Here is a 20,830-nt window from a genome sequence, read left to right on the forward strand (position 1 = left end):
CATTTGAAATAGAATTAAGGTATGATAAATCGACATTTGAAATTGACCTTAGTTATGTTAAAGCGTCATTTGAAATAGAACCAATTTATGATAAAGGGACATTTGAAATAGAATTAAGGTATGACAAAGCGACATTTGAAATAGAACTAAGGTATGATAAAGCGACAATTTAAGTAGAAGTAAAGTTATGGTAAAGCGACGCTTGAAATAAGGTATAAGTTTGGTAAAACGGCATTTGAATTAGATTAAAGGGATGGTAAAGCGACGTTTGAAATAGAATTCAGGTTTGATAAAACGACATTTGAAATAGATTTAAGGTATGATAAATCGACATTTGAAATTGACCTTAGTTATGATAAAGCGACATTTGAAATAGACCTTAGTTATGATAAAGCGACATTTGAAATGGAAGTTATGATAAAGCGACATTTGGAATAGAAGTTATGATAAAGCGACATTTGGAATAGGAGTTATGATAAAGCGACATTTGGAATTGAGTTACGATAAATCGACATTTGAAATAAAATTGTGTTATGATAAAACGACATTAGAAGTAGAGTTAAGGTATCAGTAAGCGACATTAGAAGTAGAGTTAAGTTTGATAAATGGACATTTGAAATACATTTAAGGTATGTTAAATCGACATTTGAAATAGGGTTAAGTTTGATAAATGGACATTTGATATACATTTAAGGTATGTTAAATCGACATTTATGGTAAAATAAAGATTAAGCGTCATTTGAAATAGAACTAAGGTATGATAAAGCGACATTTATGGTAAAATAAAGATTAAGCGTCATTTGAAATAGAACTAAGGTATGATAAAGCGACATTTGAAATAGAATTTAGGTATGACAAAGCGACATTTGAAATAGAACTAAGGTATGATAAAGCGACAATATAAGTGGAAGTAAAGTTATGGTAAAGCGACACTTGAAATAAGGTATAAGTTTGGTAAAACGGCTTTTGAATTAGATTAAAGGTATGATAAATCGACATTTGAAATACGTTTAAGGTTTGATAAAGCGACATTTATGGTAAAATCATGATAAAGCGTAATTTGAAATACAACTAAGGTTTGATAAATCGACATTTCTAATGGAATTAAGGTATGATAAAGCGTAATTTGAAATAGAATTAAGGTATGATAAAGCGACATTTATGGTAAAATCAAGATAAAGCGTAATTTGAAATATAAATAAGGTATGATAAATCGACATTTGAAATAGAACTAAGGTATGATAAAGCGACATTTGAAATACAATTGAGGTGTGACAAAATGACATTTGACATTTACCCCAAACAGGAAACTCCTAGAGAAGTAGAATATTTTTACCCCAACACTGAGTTAAATATTATATTTTTACCCGAAAATTTGCAATTAAATTGCTTCCCCAATTAAATTAAAAACAACTTCTAAATATATATATACGGCAAAAAAGGCATCTATGACATTTAATTTTATATAATTACTGTATCCTATGATTTGATTATGCGACATTTGAAATAGAACTAAAGTTATCATAAAGCGACTTTTGAAATAGAATTAAGGTATGATATATCGACATTTGAAATAGAATTAAGGTATGATAAAACGACATTTGAAATAGAATTAAGGTATGATAAATCGACATTTGAAATTGACCTTAGTTATGTTAAAGCGTCATTTGAAATTGAACTAATTTATGATAAAGGGACATTTGAAATAGAATTAAGGTATGATAAAACGACATTTGAGATAGAACTAAGGTATGATAAAGCGACAATTTAAGTAGAAGTAAAGTTATGGTAAAGCGACACTTGAAATAAAGTATAAGTTTGGTAAAACGGCATTTGAATTAGATTAAAGGGATGATAAAGCGACATTTGAAATAGACCTTAGTTATGATAAAGCGACATTTGAAATGGAAGTTATGATAAAGCGACATTTGGAATAGAAGTTATGATAAAGCGACATTTGGAATTGGAGTTATGATAAAGCGACATTTGGAATAGGAGTTATGATAAAGCGACATTTGGAATAGGAGTTATGATAAACCGACATTTGAAATTGAAGTTATGATAAACCGACATTTGAAATTGAAATTATGATAAACCGACATTTGGAATTGAGTTATGATAAATCGACATTTGAAATAAAATTGTGTTATGATAAAACGACATTAGAAGTAGAGTTAAGGTATCAGTAAGCGACATTTGAAATACAATTAAGGTATCAGTTAGCGACATTTGAAATACAATTAAGGTGTCAGTTAGCGACATTTGAAACACAATTAAGGTATGATAAAGCGAAAATTTAAGTAGAAGTAAAGTTATGGTAAAGTGACATTTGAAATAAGGTAAAAGTTTGATAGAACGGCATTTGAATTAGATTAATGGTATGATAAGACGGCATTTGAATTAGATTAATGGTATGATAAGACGACATTTGAAAATGACATTTGAGATTTATCCCAAACAGGAAACTCCTAGAAAAATAGATCATTTTTACCCCAACAATAAATTAAATATTTTCCCGAAACTTTGCCAACATATATCTTCCCCAATTTAATGAACTACAACTTCTAAATACAGTATATGTATATTTACGGCAAAAAAGGCATCTTTGACTTTTAAATGTTATATAATTACTAAAACCTTTGATTTGATAATGGCGTATGCGACAATTGAAAAAGAACTAAAGTTATGAAAAAGCGACATTTGAAATAGAACTAAAGTTATGAAAAAGCGACATTTGAAATAGAACTAAAGTTATGAAAAAGCGACATTTGAAATAGAACTAAAGTTATGAAAAAGCGACATTTGAAATAGAATTAAGGAATGATAATTCGACATTTGAAAAAGAGTTAAGGTATGATAAAGCGACATTTGAAATAGCATTAAGGTATGATGAAACGACATTTGAAATAGCATTAAGGTATGATGAAACGACATTTGAAATAGAGTTAAGGTATGACAAAGCGTCATTTGAATTAGAACTAAGGAATGATAAAGCGACATTTGAAATAGAACTAAGGTATGATAAAGCGACATTTGAAATAGAACTAAGGTATGATAAAGCGACATTTGAAATAGAACTAAGGTATGATAAAGCGACATTTGAAATAGAACTAAGGTATGATAAAGCGACATTTGAAATAGAACTAAGGTATGATAAAGCGACATTTGAAAGAGACTTAAGGTATGATAAAGCGATATTGAAATAGAAATAAGGTATGATAAAGCGACAGTTGAAATAGAACTAAGGTATGATAAAGCGACAGTTGAAATAGAACGAAGGTATGATAAATCGACAGTTGAAATAGAACTAAGGTATGATAAAGCGACATTTGAAAGAGACTTAAGGTATGATAAAGCGACATTTGAAAGAGACTTAAGGTATGGTAAAGCGACATTTGAAATAGAATTCTGGTTTGATAAAGCGACAGTTGAAATAGAACTAAGGTATGATAAAACGACATTTGAAATAGGTTTAAGGTATGATAAATCGACATTTGAAATACATTTAAGGTATGATAAAGCGACATTTATGGTAAAATCAAGATTAAGCGTAATTTGAAATTCAACTAAGGTATGATGAAGCGACATTTGAAATAGAACTAACGTTATTATAAAGCGACATTTGAAATAGGGTTAAGTTTGATAAATGGACATTTGAAATACATTTAAGGTATGTTAAATCGACATTTATGGTAAAATAAACATTAAGCGTCATTTGAAATAGAAATTAGGTATGATAAAGCGACATTTGAAATAGAATTAAGGTATGACAACGCGACATTTGAAATAGAACTAAGGTATGATAAAGCGACAATTTAAGTAGAAGTAAAGTTATGGTAAAGCGACACTTGAAATAAGGTATAAGTTTGGTAAAACGGCTTTTGAATTAGATTAAAGGTATGATAAATCGACATTTGAAATACATTTAAGGTATGATAAAGCGACATTTATGGTAAAATCATGATAAAGCGTAATTTGAAATACAACTAAGGTTTGATAAATCGACATTTCTAATGGAATTAAGGTATGATAAAGCGTAATTTGAAATAGAATTAAGGTATGATAAAGCGACATTTATGGTAAAATCAAGATAAAGCGTAATTTGAAATATAAATAAGGTATGATAAATCGACATTTGAAATAGAACTAAGGTATGATAAAGCGACATTTGAAATACAATCGAGGTGTGACAAAATGACATTTGACATTTACCCCAAACAGGAAACTCCTAGATAAGTAGAACATTTTTACCCCAACAATGAGTTAAATATTATATTTTTACCTGAAAATTTGCAATTAAATTGCTTCCCCAATTTAATGAAAAACAACTTCTAAATATATATATTCGGCAAAAAAGGCATCTATGACATTTAATTTTATATAATTACTGTATCCTATGATTTGATTATGCGACATTTGAAATAGAACTAAAGTTATGATAAAGCGACTTTTGAAATAGAATTAAGGTATGATATATCGACATTTGAAATAGAATTAGGGTATGATAAAACGACATTTGAAATAGAATTAAGGTATGATAAATCGACATTTGAAATTGACCTTAGTTATGTTAAAGCGTCATTTGAAATAGAATTAAGGTACTATAAAACGACATTTGAAATAGAATTAAGGTATGATAAATCGACATTTGAAATTGACCTTAGTTATGTTAAAGCGTCATTTGAAATAGAACCAATTTATGATAAAGGGACATTTGAAATAGAATTAAGGTATGACAAAGCGACATTTGAAATAGAACTAAGGTATGATAAAGCGACAATTTAAGTAGAAGTAAAGTTATGGTAAAGCGACGCTTGAAATAAGGTATAAGTTTGGTAAAACGGCATTTGAATTAGATTAAAGGGATGGTAAAGCGACGTTTGAAATAGAATTCAGGTTTGATAAAACGACATTTGAAATAGATTTAAGGTATGATAAATCGACATTTGAAATTGACCTTAGTTATGATAAAGCGACATTTGAAATAGACCTTAGTTATGATAAAGCGACATTTGAAATGGAAGTTATGATAAAGCGACATTTGGAATAGAAGTTATGATAAAGCGACATTTGGAATAGGAGTTATGATAAAGCGACATTTGGAATTGAGTTACGATAAATCGACATTTGAAATAAAATTGTGTTATGATAAAACGACATTAGAAGTAGAGTTAAGGTATCAGTAAGCGACATTAGAAGTAGAGTTAAGTTTGATAAATGGACATTTGAAATACATTTAAGGTATGTTAAATCGACATTTGAAATAGGGTTAAGTTTGATAAATGGACATTTGATATACATTTAAGGTATGTTAAATCGACATTTATGGTAAAATAAAGATTAAGCGTCATTTGAAATAGAACTAAGGTATGATAAAGCGACATTTATGGTAAAATAAAGATTAAGCGTCATTTGAAATAGAACTAAGGTATGATAAAGCGACATTTGAAATAGAATTTAGGTATGACAAAGCGACATTTGAAATAGAACTAAGGTATGATAAAGCGACAATATAAGTGGAAGTAAAGTTATGGTAAAGCGACACTTGAAATAAGGTATAAGTTTGGTAAAACGGCTTTTGAATTAGATTAAAGGTATGATAAATCGACATTTGAAATACGTTTAAGGTTTGATAAAGCGACATTTATGGTAAAATCATGATAAAGCGTAATTTGAAATACAACTAAGGTTTGATAAATCGACATTTCTAATGGAATTAAGGTATGATAAAGCGTAATTTGAAATAGAATTAAGGTATGATAAAGCGACATTTATGGTAAAATCAAGATAAAGCGTAATTTGAAATATAAATAAGGTATGATAAATCGACATTTGAAATAGAACTAAGGTATGATAAAGCGACATTTGAAATACAATTGAGGTGTGACAAAATGACATTTGACATTTACCCCAAACAGGAAACTCCTAGAGAAGTAGAATATTTTTACCCCAACACTGAGTTAAATATTATATTTTTACCCGAAAATTTGCAATTAAATTGCTTCCCCAATTAAATTAAAAACAACTTCTAAATATATATATACGGCAAAAAAGGCATCTATGACATTTAATTTTATATAATTACTGTATCCTATGATTTGATTATGCGACATTTGAAATAGAACTAAAGTTATCATAAAGCGACTTTTGAAATAGAATTAAGGTATGATATATCGACATTTGAAATAGAATTAAGGTATGATAAAACGACATTTGAAATAGAATTAAGGTATGATAAATCGACATTTGAAATTGACCTTAGTTATGTTAAAGCGTCATTTGAAATTGAACTAATTTATGATAAAGGGACATTTGAAATAGAATTAAGGTATGATAAAACGACATTTGAGATAGAACTAAGGTATGATAAAGCGACAATTTAAGTAGAAGTAAAGTTATGGTAAAGCGACACTTGAAATAAAGTATAAGTTTGGTAAAACGGCATTTGAATTAGATTAAAGGGATGATAAAGCGACATTTGAAATAGACCTTAGTTATGATAAAGCGACATTTGAAATGGAAGTTATGATAAAGCGACATTTGGAATAGAAGTTATGATAAAGCGACATTTGGAATTGGAGTTATGATAAAGCGACATTTGGAATAGGAGTTATGATAAAGCGACATTTGGAATAGGAGTTATGATAAACCGACATTTGAAATTGAAGTTATGATAAACCGACATTTGAAATTGAAATTATGATAAACCGACATTTGGAATTGAGTTATGATAAATCGACATTTGAAATAAAATTGTGTTATGATAAAACGACATTAGAAGTAGAGTTAAGGTATCAGTAAGCGACATTTGAAATACAATTAAGGTATCAGTTAGCGACATTTGAAATACAATTAAGGTGTCAGTTAGCGACATTTGAAACACAATTAAGGTATGATAAAGCGAAAATTTAAGTAGAAGTAAAGTTATGGTAAAGTGACATTTGAAATAAGGTAAAAGTTTGATAGAACGGCATTTGAATTAGATTAATGGTATGATAAGACGGCATTTGAATTAGATTAATGGTATGATAAGACGACATTTGAAAATGACATTTGAGATTTATCCCAAACAGGAAACTCCTAGAAAAATAGATCATTTTTACCCCAACAATAAATTAAATATTTTCCCGAAACTTTGCCAACATATATCTTCCCCAATTTAATGAACTACAACTTCTAAATACAGTATATGTATATTTACGGCAAAAAAGGCATCTTTGACTTTTAAATGTTATATAATTACTAAAACCTTTGATTTGATAATGGCGTATGCGACAATTGAAAAAGAACTAAAGTTATGAAAAAGCGACATTTGAAATAGAACTAAAGTTATGAAAAAGCGACATTTGAAATAGAACTAAAGTTATGAAAAAGCGACATTTGAAATAGAACTAAAGTTATGAAAAAGCGACATTTGAAATAGAATTAAGGAATGATAATTCGACATTTGAAAAAGAGTTAAGGTATGATAAAGCGACATTTGAAATAGCATTAAGGTATGATGAAACGACATTTGAAATAGCATTAAGGTATGATGAAACGACATTTGAAATAGAGTTAAGGTATGACAAAGCGTCATTTGAATTAGAACTAAGGAATGATAAAGCGACATTTGAAATAGAACTAAGGTATGATAAAGCGACATTTGAAATAGAACTAAGGTATGATAAAGCGACATTTGAAATAGAACTAAGGTATGATAAAGCGACATTTGAAATAGAACTAAGGTATGATAAAGCGACATTTGAAATAGAACTAAGGTATGATAAAGCGACATTTGAAAGAGACTTAAGGTATGATAAAGCGATATTGAAATAGAAATAAGGTATGATAAAGCGACAGTTGAAATAGAACTAAGGTATGATAAAGCGACAGTTGAAATAGAACGAAGGTATGATAAATCGACAGTTGAAATAGAACTAAGGTATGATAAAGCGACATTTGAAAGAGACTTAAGGTATGATAAAGCGACATTTGAAAGAGACTTAAGGTATGGTAAAGCGACATTTGAAATAGAATTCTGGTTTGATAAAGCGACAGTTGAAATAGAACTAAGGTATGATAAAACGACATTTGAAATAGGTTTAAGGTATGATAAATCGACATTTGAAATACATTTAAGGTATGATAAAGCGACATTTATGGTAAAATCAAGATTAAGCGTAATTTGAAATTCAACTAAGGTATGATGAAGCGACATTTGAAATAGAACTAACGTTATTATAAAGCGACATTTGAAATAGGGTTAAGTTTGATAAATGGACATTTGAAATACATTTAAGGTATGTTAAATCGACATTTATGGTAAAATAAACATTAAGCGTCATTTGAAATAGAAATTAGGTATGATAAAGCGACATTTGAAATAGAATTAAGGTATGACAAAGCGACATTTGAAATAGAACTAAGGTATGATAAAGCGACAATTTAAGTAGAAGTAAAGTTATGGTAAAGCGACACTTGAAATAAGGTATAAGTTTGGTAAAACGGCTTTTGAATTAGATTAAAGGTATGATAAATCGACATTTGAAATACATTTAAGGTATGATAAAGCGACATTTATGGTAAAATCATGATAAAGCGTAATTTGAAATACAACTAAGGTTTGATAAATCGACATTTCTAATGGAATTAAGGTATGATAAAGCGTAATTTGAAATAGAATTAAGGTATGATAAAGCGACATTTATGGTAAAATCAAGATAAAGCGTAATTTGAAATATAAATAAGGTATGATAAATCGACATTTGAAATAGAACTAAGGTATGATAAAGCGACATTTGAAATACAATCGAGGTGTGACAAAATGACATTTGACATTTACCCCAAACAGGAAACTCCTAGATAAGTAGAACATTTTTACCCCAACAATGAGTTAAATATTATATTTTTACCTGAAAATTTGCAATTAAATTGCTTCCCCAATTTAATGAAAAACAACTTCTAAATATATATATTCGGCAAAAAAGGCATCTATGACATTTAATTTTATATAATTACTGTATCCTATGATTTGATTATGCGACATTTGAAATAGAACTAAAGTTATGATAAAGCGACTTTTGAAATAGAATTAAGGTATGATATATCGACATTTGAAATAGAATTAGGGTATGATAAAACGACATTTGAAATAGAATTAAGGTATGATAAATCGACATTTGAAATTGACCTTAGTTATGTTAAAGCGTCATTTGAAATAGAATTAAGGTACTATAAAACGACATTTGAAATAGAATTAAGGTATGATAAATCGACATTTGAAATTGACCTTAGTTATGTTAAAGCGTCATTTGAAATAGGACCAATTTATGATAAAGGGACATTTGAAATAGAATTAAGGTATGACAAAGCGACATTTGAAATAGAACTAAGGTATGATAAAGCGACAATTTAAGTAGAAGTAAAGTTATGGTAAAGCGACGCTTGAAATAAGGTATAAGTTTGGTAAAACGGCATTTGAATTAGATTAAAGGGATGGTAAAGCGACGTTTGAAATAGAATTCAGGTTTGATAAAACGACATTTGAAATAGATTTAAGGTATGATAAATCGACATTTGAAATTGACCTTAGTTATGATAAAGCGACATTTGAAATAGACCTTAGTTATGATAAAGCGACATTTGAAATGGAAGTTATGATAAAGCGACATTTGGAATAGAAGTTATGATAAAGCGACATTTGGAATAGGAGTTATGATAAAGCGACATTTGGAATTGAGTTACGATAAATCGACATTTGAAATAAAATTGTGTTATGATAAAACGACATTAGAAGTAGAGTTAAGGTATCAGTAAGCGACATTAGAAGTAGAGTTAAGTTTGATAAATGGACATTTGAAATACATTTAAGGTATGTTAAATCGACATTTGAAATAGGGTTAAGTTTGATAAATGGACATTTGATATACATTTAAGGTATGTTAAATCGACATTTATGGTAAAATAAAGATTAAGCGTCATTTGAAATAGAACTAAGGTATGATAAAGCGACATTTATGGTAAAATAAAGATTAAGCGTCATTTGAAATAGAACTAAGGTATGATAAAGCGACATTTGAAATAGAATTTAGGTATGACAAAGCGACATTTGAAATAGAACTAAGGTATGATAAAGCGACAATATAAGTGGAAGTAAAGTTATGGTAAAGCGACACTTGAAATAAGGTATAAGTTTGGTAAAACGGCTTTTGAATTAGATTAAAGGTATGATAAATCGACATTTGAAATACGTTTAAGGTTTGATAAAGCGACATTTATGGTAAAATCATGATAAAGCGTAATTTGAAATACAACTAAGGTTTGATAAATCGACATTTCTAATGGAATTAAGGTATGATAAAGCGTAATTTGAAATAGAATTAAGGTATGATAAAGCGACATTTATGGTAAAATCAAGATAAAGCGTAATTTGAAATATAAATAAGGTATGATAAATCGACATTTGAAATAGAACTAAGGTATGATAAAGCGACATTTGAAATACAATTGAGGTGTGACAAAATGACATTTGACATTTACCCCAAACAGGAAACTCCTAGAGAAGTAGAATATTTTTACCCCAACACTGAGTTAAATATTATATTTTTACCCGAAAATTTGCAATTAAATTGCTTCCCCAATTAAATTAAAAACAACTTCTAAATATATATATACGGCAAAAAAGGCATCTATGACATTTAATTTTATATAATTACTGTATCCTATGATTTGATTATGCGACATTTGAAATAGAACTAAAGTTATCATAAAGCGACTTTTGAAATAGAATTAAGGTATGATATATCGACATTTGAAATAGAATTAAGGTATGATAAAACGACATTTGAAATAGAATTAAGGTATGATAAATCGACATTTGAAATTGACCTTAGTTATGTTAAAGCGTCATTTGAAATTGAACTAATTTATGATAAAGGGACATTTGAAATAGAATTAAGGTATGATAAAACGACATTTGAGATAGAACTAAGGTATGATAAAGCGACAATTTAAGTAGAAGTAAAGTTATGGTAAAGCGACACTTGAAATAAAGTATAAGTTTGGTAAAACGGCATTTGAATTAGATTAAAGGGATGATAAAGCGACATTTGAAATAGACCTTAGTTATGATAAAGCGACATTTGAAATGGAAGTTATGATAAAGCGACATTTGGAATAGAAGTTATGATAAAGCGACATTTGGAATTGGAGTTATGATAAAGCGACATTTGGAATAGGAGTTATGATAAAGCGACATTTGGAATAGGAGTTATGATAAACCGACATTTGAAATTGAAGTTATGATAAACCGACATTTGAAATTGAAATTATGATAAACCGACATTTGGAATTGAGTTATGATAAATCGACATTTGAAATAAAATTGTGTTATGATAAAACGACATTAGAAGTAGAGTTAAGGTATCAGTAAGCGACATTTGAAATACAATTAAGGTATCAGTTAGCGACATTTGAAATACAATTAAGGTGTCAGTTAGCGACATTTGAAACACAATTAAGGTATGATAAAGCGAAAATTTAAGTAGAAGTAAAGTTATGGTAAAGTGACATTTGAAATAAGGTAAAAGTTTGATAGAACGGCATTTGAATTAGATTAATGGTATGATAAGACGGCATTTGAATTAGATTAATGGTATGATAAGACGACATTTGAAAATGACATTTGAGATTTATCCCAAACAGGAAACTCCTAGAAAAATAGATCATTTTTACCCCAACAATAAATTAAATATTTTCCCGAAACTTTGCCAACATATATCTTCCCCAATTTAATGAACTACAACTTCTAAATACAGTATATGTATATTTACGGCAAAAAAGGCATCTTTGACTTTTAAATGTTATATAATTACTAAAACCTTTGATTTGATAATGGCGTATGCGACAATTGAAAAAGAACTAAAGTTATGAAAAAGCGACATTTGAAATAGAACTAAAGTTATGAAAAAGCGACATTTGAAATAGAACTAAAGTTATGAAAAAGCGACATTTGAAATAGAACTAAAGTTATGAAAAAGCGACATTTGAAATAGAATTAAGGAATGATAATTCGACATTTGAAAAAGAGTTAAGGTATGATAAAGCGACATTTGAAATAGCATTAAGGTATGATGAAACGACATTTGAAATAGCATTAAGGTATGATGAAACGACATTTGAAATAGAGTTAAGGTATGACAAAGCGTCATTTGAATTAGAACTAAGGAATGATAAAGCGACATTTGAAATAGAACTAAGGTATGATAAAGCGACATTTGAAATAGAACTAAGGTATGATAAAGCGACATTTGAAATAGAACTAAGGTATGATAAAGCGACATTTGAAATAGAACTAAGGTATGATAAAGCGACATTTGAAATAGAACTAAGGTATGATAAAGCGACATTTGAAAGAGACTTAAGGTATGATAAAGCGATATTGAAATAGAAATAAGGTATGATAAAGCGACAGTTGAAATAGAACTAAGGTATGATAAAGCGACAGTTGAAATAGAACGAAGGTATGATAAATCGACAGTTGAAATAGAACTAAGGTATGATAAAGCGACATTTGAAAGAGACTTAAGGTATGATAAAGCGACATTTGAAAGAGACTTAAGGTATGGTAAAGCGACATTTGAAATAGAATTCTGGTTTGATAAAGCGACAGTTGAAATAGAACTAAGGTATGATAAAACGACATTTGAAATAGGTTTAAGGTATGATAAATCGACATTTGAAATACATTTAAGGTATGATAAAGCGACATTTATGGTAAAATCAAGATTAAGCGTAATTTGAAATTCAACTAAGGTATGATGAAGCGACATTTGAAATAGAACTAACGTTATTATAAAGCGACATTTGAAATAGGGTTAAGTTTGATAAATGGACATTTGAAATACATTTAAGGTATGTTAAATCGACATTTATGGTAAAATAAAGATTAAGCGTCATTTGAAATAGAAATTAGGTATGATAAAGCGACATTTGAAATAGAATTAAGGTATGACAAAGCGACATTTGAAATAGAACTAAGGTATGATAAAGCGACAATTTAAGTAGAAGTAAAGTTATGGTAAAGCGACACTTGAAATAAGGTATAAGTTTGGTAAAACGGCTTTTGAATTAGATTAAAGGTATGATAAATCGACATTTGAAATACATTTAAGGTATGATAAAGCGACATTTATGGTAAAATCATGATAAAGCGTAATTTGAAATTCAACTAAGGTATGATGAAGCGACATTTGAAATAGAACTAACGTTATTATAAAGCGACATTTGAAATAGGGTTAAGTTTGATAAATGGACATTTGAAATACATTTAAGGTATGTTAAATCGACATTTATGGTAAAATAAACATTAAGCGTCATTTGAAATAGAAATTAGGTATGATAAAGCGACATTTGAAATAGAATTAAGGTATGACAAAGCGACATTTGAAATAGAACTAAGGTATGATAAAGCGACAATTTAAGTAGAAGTAAAGTTATGGTAAAGCGACACTTGAAATAAGGTATAAGTTTGGTAAAACGGCTTTTGAATTAGATTAAAGGTATGATAAATCGACATTTGAAATACATTTAAGGTATGATAAAGCGACATTTATGGTAAAATCATGATAAAGCGTAATTTGAAATACAACTAAGGTTTGATAAATCGACATTTCTAATGGAATTAAGGTATGATAAAGCGTAATTTGTAATAGAATTAAGGTATGATAAAGCGACATTTATGGTAAAATCAAGATAAAGCGTAATTTGAAATATAAATAAGGTATGATAAATCGACATTTGAAATAGAACTAAGGTATGATAAAGCGACATTTGAAATACAATCGAGGTGTGACAAAATGACATTTGACATTTACCCCAAACAGGAAACTCCTAGATAAGTAGAACATTTTTACCCCAACAATGAGTTAAATATTATATTTTTACCCGAAAATTTGCAATTAAATTGCTTCCCCAATTTAATGAAAAACAACTTCTAAATATATATATTCGGCAAAAAAGGCATCTATGACATTTAATTTTATATAATTACTGTATCCTATGATTTGATTATGCGACATTTGAAATAGAACTAAAGTTATGATAAAGCGACTTTTGAAATAGAATTAAGGTATGATATATCGACATTTGAAATAGAATTAGGGTATGATAAAACGACATTTGAAATAGAATTAAGGTATGATAAATCGACATTTGAAATTGACCTTAGTTATGTTAAAGCGTCATTTGAAATAGAATTAAGGTACTATAAAACGACATTTGAAATAGAATTAAGGTATGATAAATCGACATTTGAAATTGACCTTAGTTATGTTAAAGCGTCATTTGAAATAGAACCAATTTATGATAATGGGACATTTGAAATAGAATTAAGGTATGACAAAGCGACATTTGAAATAGAACTAAGGTATGATAAAGCGACAATTTAAGTAGAAGTAAAGTTATGGTAAAGCGACGCTTGAAATAAGGTATAAGTTTGGTAAAACGGCATTTGAATTAGATTAAAGGGATGGTAAAGCGACGTTTGAAATAGAATTCAGGTTTGATAAAACGACATTTGAAATAGATTTAAGGTATGATAAATCGACATTTGAAATTGACCTTAGTTATGATAAAGCGACATTTGAAATAGACCTTAGTTATGATAAAGCGACATTTGAAATGGAAGTTATGATAAAGCGACATTTGGAATAGAAGTTATGATAAAGCGACATTTGGAATAGGAGTTATGATAAAGCGACATTTGGAATTGAGTTATGATAAATCGACATTTGAAATAAAATTGTGTTATGATAAAACGACATTAGAAGTAGAGTTAAGGTATCAGTAAGCGACATTAGAAGTAGAGTTAAGTTTGATAAATGGACATTTGAAATACATTTAAGGTATGTTAAATCGACATTTGAAATAGGGTTAAGTTTGATAAATGGACATTTGATATACATTTATGGTATGTTAAATCGACATTTATGGTAAAATAAAGATTAAGCGTCATTTGAAATAGAACTAAGGTATGATAAAGCGACATTTGAAATAGAATTTAGGTATGACAAAGCGACATTTGAAATAGAACTAAGGTATGATAAAGCGACAATATAAGTAGAAGTAAAGTTATGGTAAAGCGACACTTGAAATAAGGTATAAGTTTGGTAAAACGGCTTTTGAATTAGATTAAAGGTATGATAAATCGACATTTGAAATACGTTTAAGGTTTGATAAAGCGACATTTATGGTAAAATCATGATAAAGCGTAATTTGAAATACAACTAAGGTTTGATAAATCGACATTTCTAATGGAATTAAGGTATGATAAAGCGTAATTTGAAATAGAATTAAGGTATGATAAAGCGACATTTATGGTAAAATCAAGATAAAGCGTAATTTGAAATATAAATATGGTATGATAAATCGACATTTGAAATAGAACTAAGGTATGATAAAGCGACATTTGAAATACAATTGAGGTGTGACAAAATGACATTTGACATTTACCCCAAACAGGAAACTCCTAGAAAAGTAGAATATTTTTACCCCAACACTGAGTTAAATATTATATTTTTACCCGAAAATTTGCAATTAAATTGCTTCCCCAATTAAATTAAAAACAACTTCTAAATATATATATACGGCAAAAAAGGCATCTATGACATTTAATTTTATATAATTACTGTATCCTATGATTTGATTATGCGACATTTGAAATAGAACTAAAGTTATCATAAAGCGACTTTTGAAATAGAATTAAGGTATGATATATCGACATTTGAAATAGAATTAAGGTATGATAAAACGACATTTGAAATAGAATTAAGGTATGATAAATCGACATTTGAAATTGACCTTAGTTATGTTAAAGCGTCATTTGAAATTGAACTAATTTATGATAAAGGGACATTTGAAATAGAACTAAGGTATGATAAAGCGACAATTTAAGTAGAAGTAAAGTTATGGTAAAGCGACACTTGAAATAAAGTATAAGTTTGGTAAAACGGCATTTGAATTAGATTAAAGGGATGATAAAGCGACATTTGAAATAGACCTTAGTTATGATAAAGCGACATTTGAAATGGAAGTTATGATAAAGCGACATTTGGAATAGGAGCTATGATAAAGCGACATTTGGAATAGGAGTTATGATAAACCGACATTTGAAATTGAAGTTATGATAAACCGACATTTGAAATTGAAATTATGATAAACCGACATTTGGAATTGAGTTATGATAAATCGACATTTGAAATAAAATTGTGTTATGATAAAACGACATTAGAAGTAGAGTTAAGGTATCAGTAAGCGACATTTGAAATACAATTAAGGTATCAGTTAGCGACATTTGAAATACAATTAAGGTGTCAGTTAGCGACATTTGAAACACAATAAAGGTATGATAAAGCGAAAATTTAAGTAGAAGTAAAGTTATGGTAAAGTGACATTTGAAATAAGGTAAAAGTTTGATAGAACGGCATTTGAATTAGATTAATGGTATGATAAGACGGCATTTGAATTAGATTAATGGTATGATAAGACGACATTTGAAAATGACATTTGAGATTTATCCCAAACAGGAAACTCCTAGAAAAATAGATCATTTTTACCCCAACAATAAATTAAATATTTTCCCGAAACTTTGCCAACATATATCTTCCCCAATTTAATGAACTACAACTTCTAAATACAGTATATGTATATTTACGGCAAAAAAGGCATCTTTGACTTTTAAATGTTATATAATTACTAAAACCTTTGATTTGATAATGGCGTATGCGACAATTGAAGAAGAACTAAAGTTATGAAAAAGCGACATTTGAAATAGAACTAAAGTTATGAAAAAGCGACATTTGAAATAGAACTAAAGTTATGAAAAAGCGACATTTGAAATAGAATTAAGGAATGATAATTCGACATTTGAAATATAATTAAGGTATGATATATCGACATTTGAAAAAGAGTTAAGGTATGATAAAGCGACATTTGAAATAGCATTAAGGTATGATAAACGACATTTGAAATAGCATTAAGGTATGATGAAACGACATTTGAAATAGAGTTAAGGTATGACAAAGCGTCATTTGAATTAGAACTAAGGAATGATAAAGCGACATTTGAAATAGAACTAAGGTATGATAAAGCGACATTTGAAATAGAACTAAGGTATGATAAAGCGACATTTGAAATAGAACTAAGGTATGATAAAGCGACATTTGAAATAGAACTAAGGTATGATAAAGCGACATTTGAAAGAGACTTAAGGTATGATAAAGCGATATTGAAATAGAAATAAGGTATGATAAAGCGACAGTTGAAATAGAACTAAGGTATGATAAAGCGACAGTTGAAATAGAACGAAGGTATGATAAATCGACAGTTGAAATAGAACTAAGGTATGATAAAGCGACATTTGAAAGAGACTTAAGGTATGATAAAGCGACATTTGAAAGAGACTTAAGGTATGATAAAGCGACATTTGAAATAGAATTCTGGTTTGATAAAGCGACAGTTGAAATAGAACTAAGGTATGATAAAACGACATTTGAAATAGGTTTAAGGTATGATAAATCGACATTTGAAATACATTTAAGGTATGATAAAGCGACATTTATGGTAAAATCAAGATTAAGCGTAATTTGAAATTCAACTAAGGTATGATGAAGCGACATTTGAAATAGAACTAACGTTATTATAAAGCGACATTTGAAATAGGGTTAATTTTAATAAATGGACATTTGAAATACATTTAAGGTATGTTAAATCGACATTTATGGTAAAATAAAGATTAAGCGTCATTTGAAATAGAAATTAGGTATGATAAAGCGACATTTGAAATAGAATTAAAGTATGACAAAGCGACAATTGAAATAGAACTAAGGTATGATAAAGCGACAATTTAGGTAGAAGTAAAGTTATGGTAAAGCGACACTTGAAATAAGGTATAAGTTTGGTAAAACGGCTTTTGAATTAGATTAAAGGTATGATAAATCGACATTTGAAATACATTTAAGGTATGATAAAGCGACATTTATGGTAAAATCATGATAAAGCGTAATTTGAAATACAACTAAGGTTTGATAAATCGACATTTCTAATGGAATTAAGGTATGATAAAGCGTAATTTGAAATAGAATTAAGGTATCATAAAGCGACATTTATGGTAAAATAAAGATAAAGCGTAATTTGAAATATAAATAAGGTATGATAAATCGACATTTGAAATAGAACTAAGGTATGATAAAGCGACATTTGAAATACAATTTAGGTGTGACAAAATGACATTTGACATTTACCCCAAACAGGAAACTCCTAGATAAGTAGAACATTTTTACCCCAACAATGAGTTAAATATTATATTTTTACCCGAAAATTTGCAATTAAATTGCTTCCCCAATTTAATGAAAAACAACTTCTAAATATATATATTCGGCAAAAAAGGCATCTATGACATTTAATTTTATATAATTACTGTATCCTATGATTTGATTATGCGACATTTGAAATAGAACTAAAGTTATGATAAAGCGACTTTTGAAATAGAATTAAGGTATGGTATATCGACATTTGAAATAGAATTAAGGTATGGTATATCGACATTTGAAATAGAATTAAGGTATGATAAAACGACATTTGAAATAGAATTAAGGTATGATAAATCGACATTTGAAATTGACCTTAGTTATGTTAAAGCGTCATTTGAAATAGAACCAATTTATGATAAAGGGACATTTGAAATAGAACTAAGGTATGATAAAGCGATATTTGAAATAGAATTAAGGTATGATAAAGCGACATTTGAAATAGGGTAAAGTTTGATAAAACGACATTTGAAATAGAAATAAGGTATGACAAATCGACATTTTAAATAGAAGTAAGGTATGATAAAGCGACATTTGAAATAGAACTAAGGTATGATTAAGCGACATTTGATATAGAACTTAAGTTATTATAAAGCGACATTTGAAATAGGGGAAAAGTTTGATAAAACGACATTTGAAACATAATTATGGTATGATAAATCGACATTTGAAATAGATTTAAGTTATGATAAATCGACATTTGAAATAGATTTAAGGTATGATAAAGCGACATTTGAAATAGAAGTAAGGTATGATAAAGCGACATTTAAAGTAGAACTAAGGTATGATAAAGCGACATTTGAAATAGGGTAAAAGTTTGATAAAACGACATTTGAAACATAATTATGGTATGATAAATCGACATATGAAACATAATTAAAGTATGATAAATAGCCATTTGAAATAGAACTAAGGTATGATAAAGCGACATTTGAAATAGAACTAAAGTTATGATAAAGCGTCATTTAAAATAGAATAAATTTATGATAAATAGACATTTGAAATAGAACTAAGGTATGATAAAACGACTTTTGAAATAGAATTAAGGTATGATAAATCGACATTTGGATTACATTTAAGGCATGATAAAGCGACATTTGAAATACAATTGAGGTGTGACAAAATGACATTTGACATTTACCCCAAACAGGAAACTCCTAGAAAAGTAGAACATTTTTACCCCAACAATGAATTAAATATTATAATTTTACCCGTAAATTTGCAATTAAATATCTCTCCCCAATTTAATGAAAAACAATTTCTAAATATATATATACGGCAATTAAGGCATCTTTGACATTTAATTTTTTTATAATTTCTGTAACCTATGATTTGATTATGCTACATTTGAAATAGAATTAAGGTATGATATATCGACATTTGAAATAGAATTAAGGTATGATAAATCGACATTTGAAATAGAACTAAGGTATGATAAAGCGACAATTTAAGTAGAAGGAAAGTGATGGTAAAGCGACATTTGAAATAAGGTAAAAGTTTGTAAATCTTCATTTGAATTAGATTAAAGGTATGATAAATCGATATTTGAAATACATTTAAGGTATGATAAAGCGACATTTGAAATAAATTTAAGGTATGATAAAGCGTAATTTGAAATACAACTAAGGTTTGATAAAGCGACCTTTGAAATAGAACTAAGGTATGGTAATGCGACATTTGAAATTGAACTAAGGTATGGTAATGCGACATTTGACATTGAACTAAAGTATGGTAATGCGACATTTGAAATTGAACTTAAGTTATTATAAAGCGACATTTGAAATAGGGCAAAAGTTTGATAAAACGACATTTGAAACATAATTACGGTATGATAAATAGACATTTAAAACATAATTAAGGTATGATAAATCGACATTTGTAAAGGAATTAAGGTATGATAAAGCGAAATTTGAAATAGAACTAGGGTATGATAAAGCGACTTTTGAAATAGGGTAAAAGTTTGATAAAACGACATATGAAATAGGGTAAAAGTTTGATAAAACGACATTTGAAATACATTTAAGGTATGATAAAGCGACATTCATTGGAAAATAAAGAAGAAGCGTCATTTGAAATAGAACTATGGTATGAAAAAGCGACATTTGAAATAGAACTAAGGTATGATAAAGCGACATTTGAAATAGGGTAAAGTTTGATAAAACGACATTTGAAATAGAAATGAGGTATGAAAAATCGACATTTGAAATAGATTTAAGGTATGATAAATCGACATTTGAAATAGATTTAAGGTATGATAAATCGACATTTGAAATAGATTTAAGGTATGATAAATCGACATTTGAAATACATTAAAGGTATGGTAAAGCGACATTTATGTTAATATCAAGATTAAGCGTAATTTGAAATAGAACTAAGGTATGATAAAGCGACATTTGAATTACAATTGAGGTGTGACAAAATGACAGTTGACATTTACCCCAAACATTAAACTCCTAGAAAAGTAGAACATTTTAACCCCAACA

General features: G+C 28.4%; 1 protein-coding gene across 1 annotated transcript in view; it reads left to right on the plus strand.

Annotated features, from left to right (window-relative positions):
* The window catches only part of LOC149718629 (uncharacterized), a 30,486-nt gene extending 21,802 nt beyond the window's left edge, over positions 1–8,684 (plus strand). The window contains exons 5-7 of the transcript XR_016372358.1: positions 20–3,670; positions 5,242–8,542; positions 8,670–8,684. The gene's annotated coding sequence lies outside the window, so the exon portion shown is untranslated. The remainder of the gene's footprint in view (positions 1–19; positions 3,671–5,241; positions 8,543–8,669) is intronic.
* The last annotated feature ends 12,146 nt before the right edge of the window (positions 8,685–20,830 follow it).

Source organism: Phalangium opilio, unplaced genomic scaffold, assembly GCF_054372755.1.
Source record: "Phalangium opilio isolate 3A_F unplaced genomic scaffold, DU_Popi_V2 ptg000002l_1, whole genome shotgun sequence".
Classification (NCBI taxonomy): Eukaryota; Metazoa; Arthropoda; class Arachnida; order Opiliones; family Phalangiidae; genus Phalangium; species Phalangium opilio.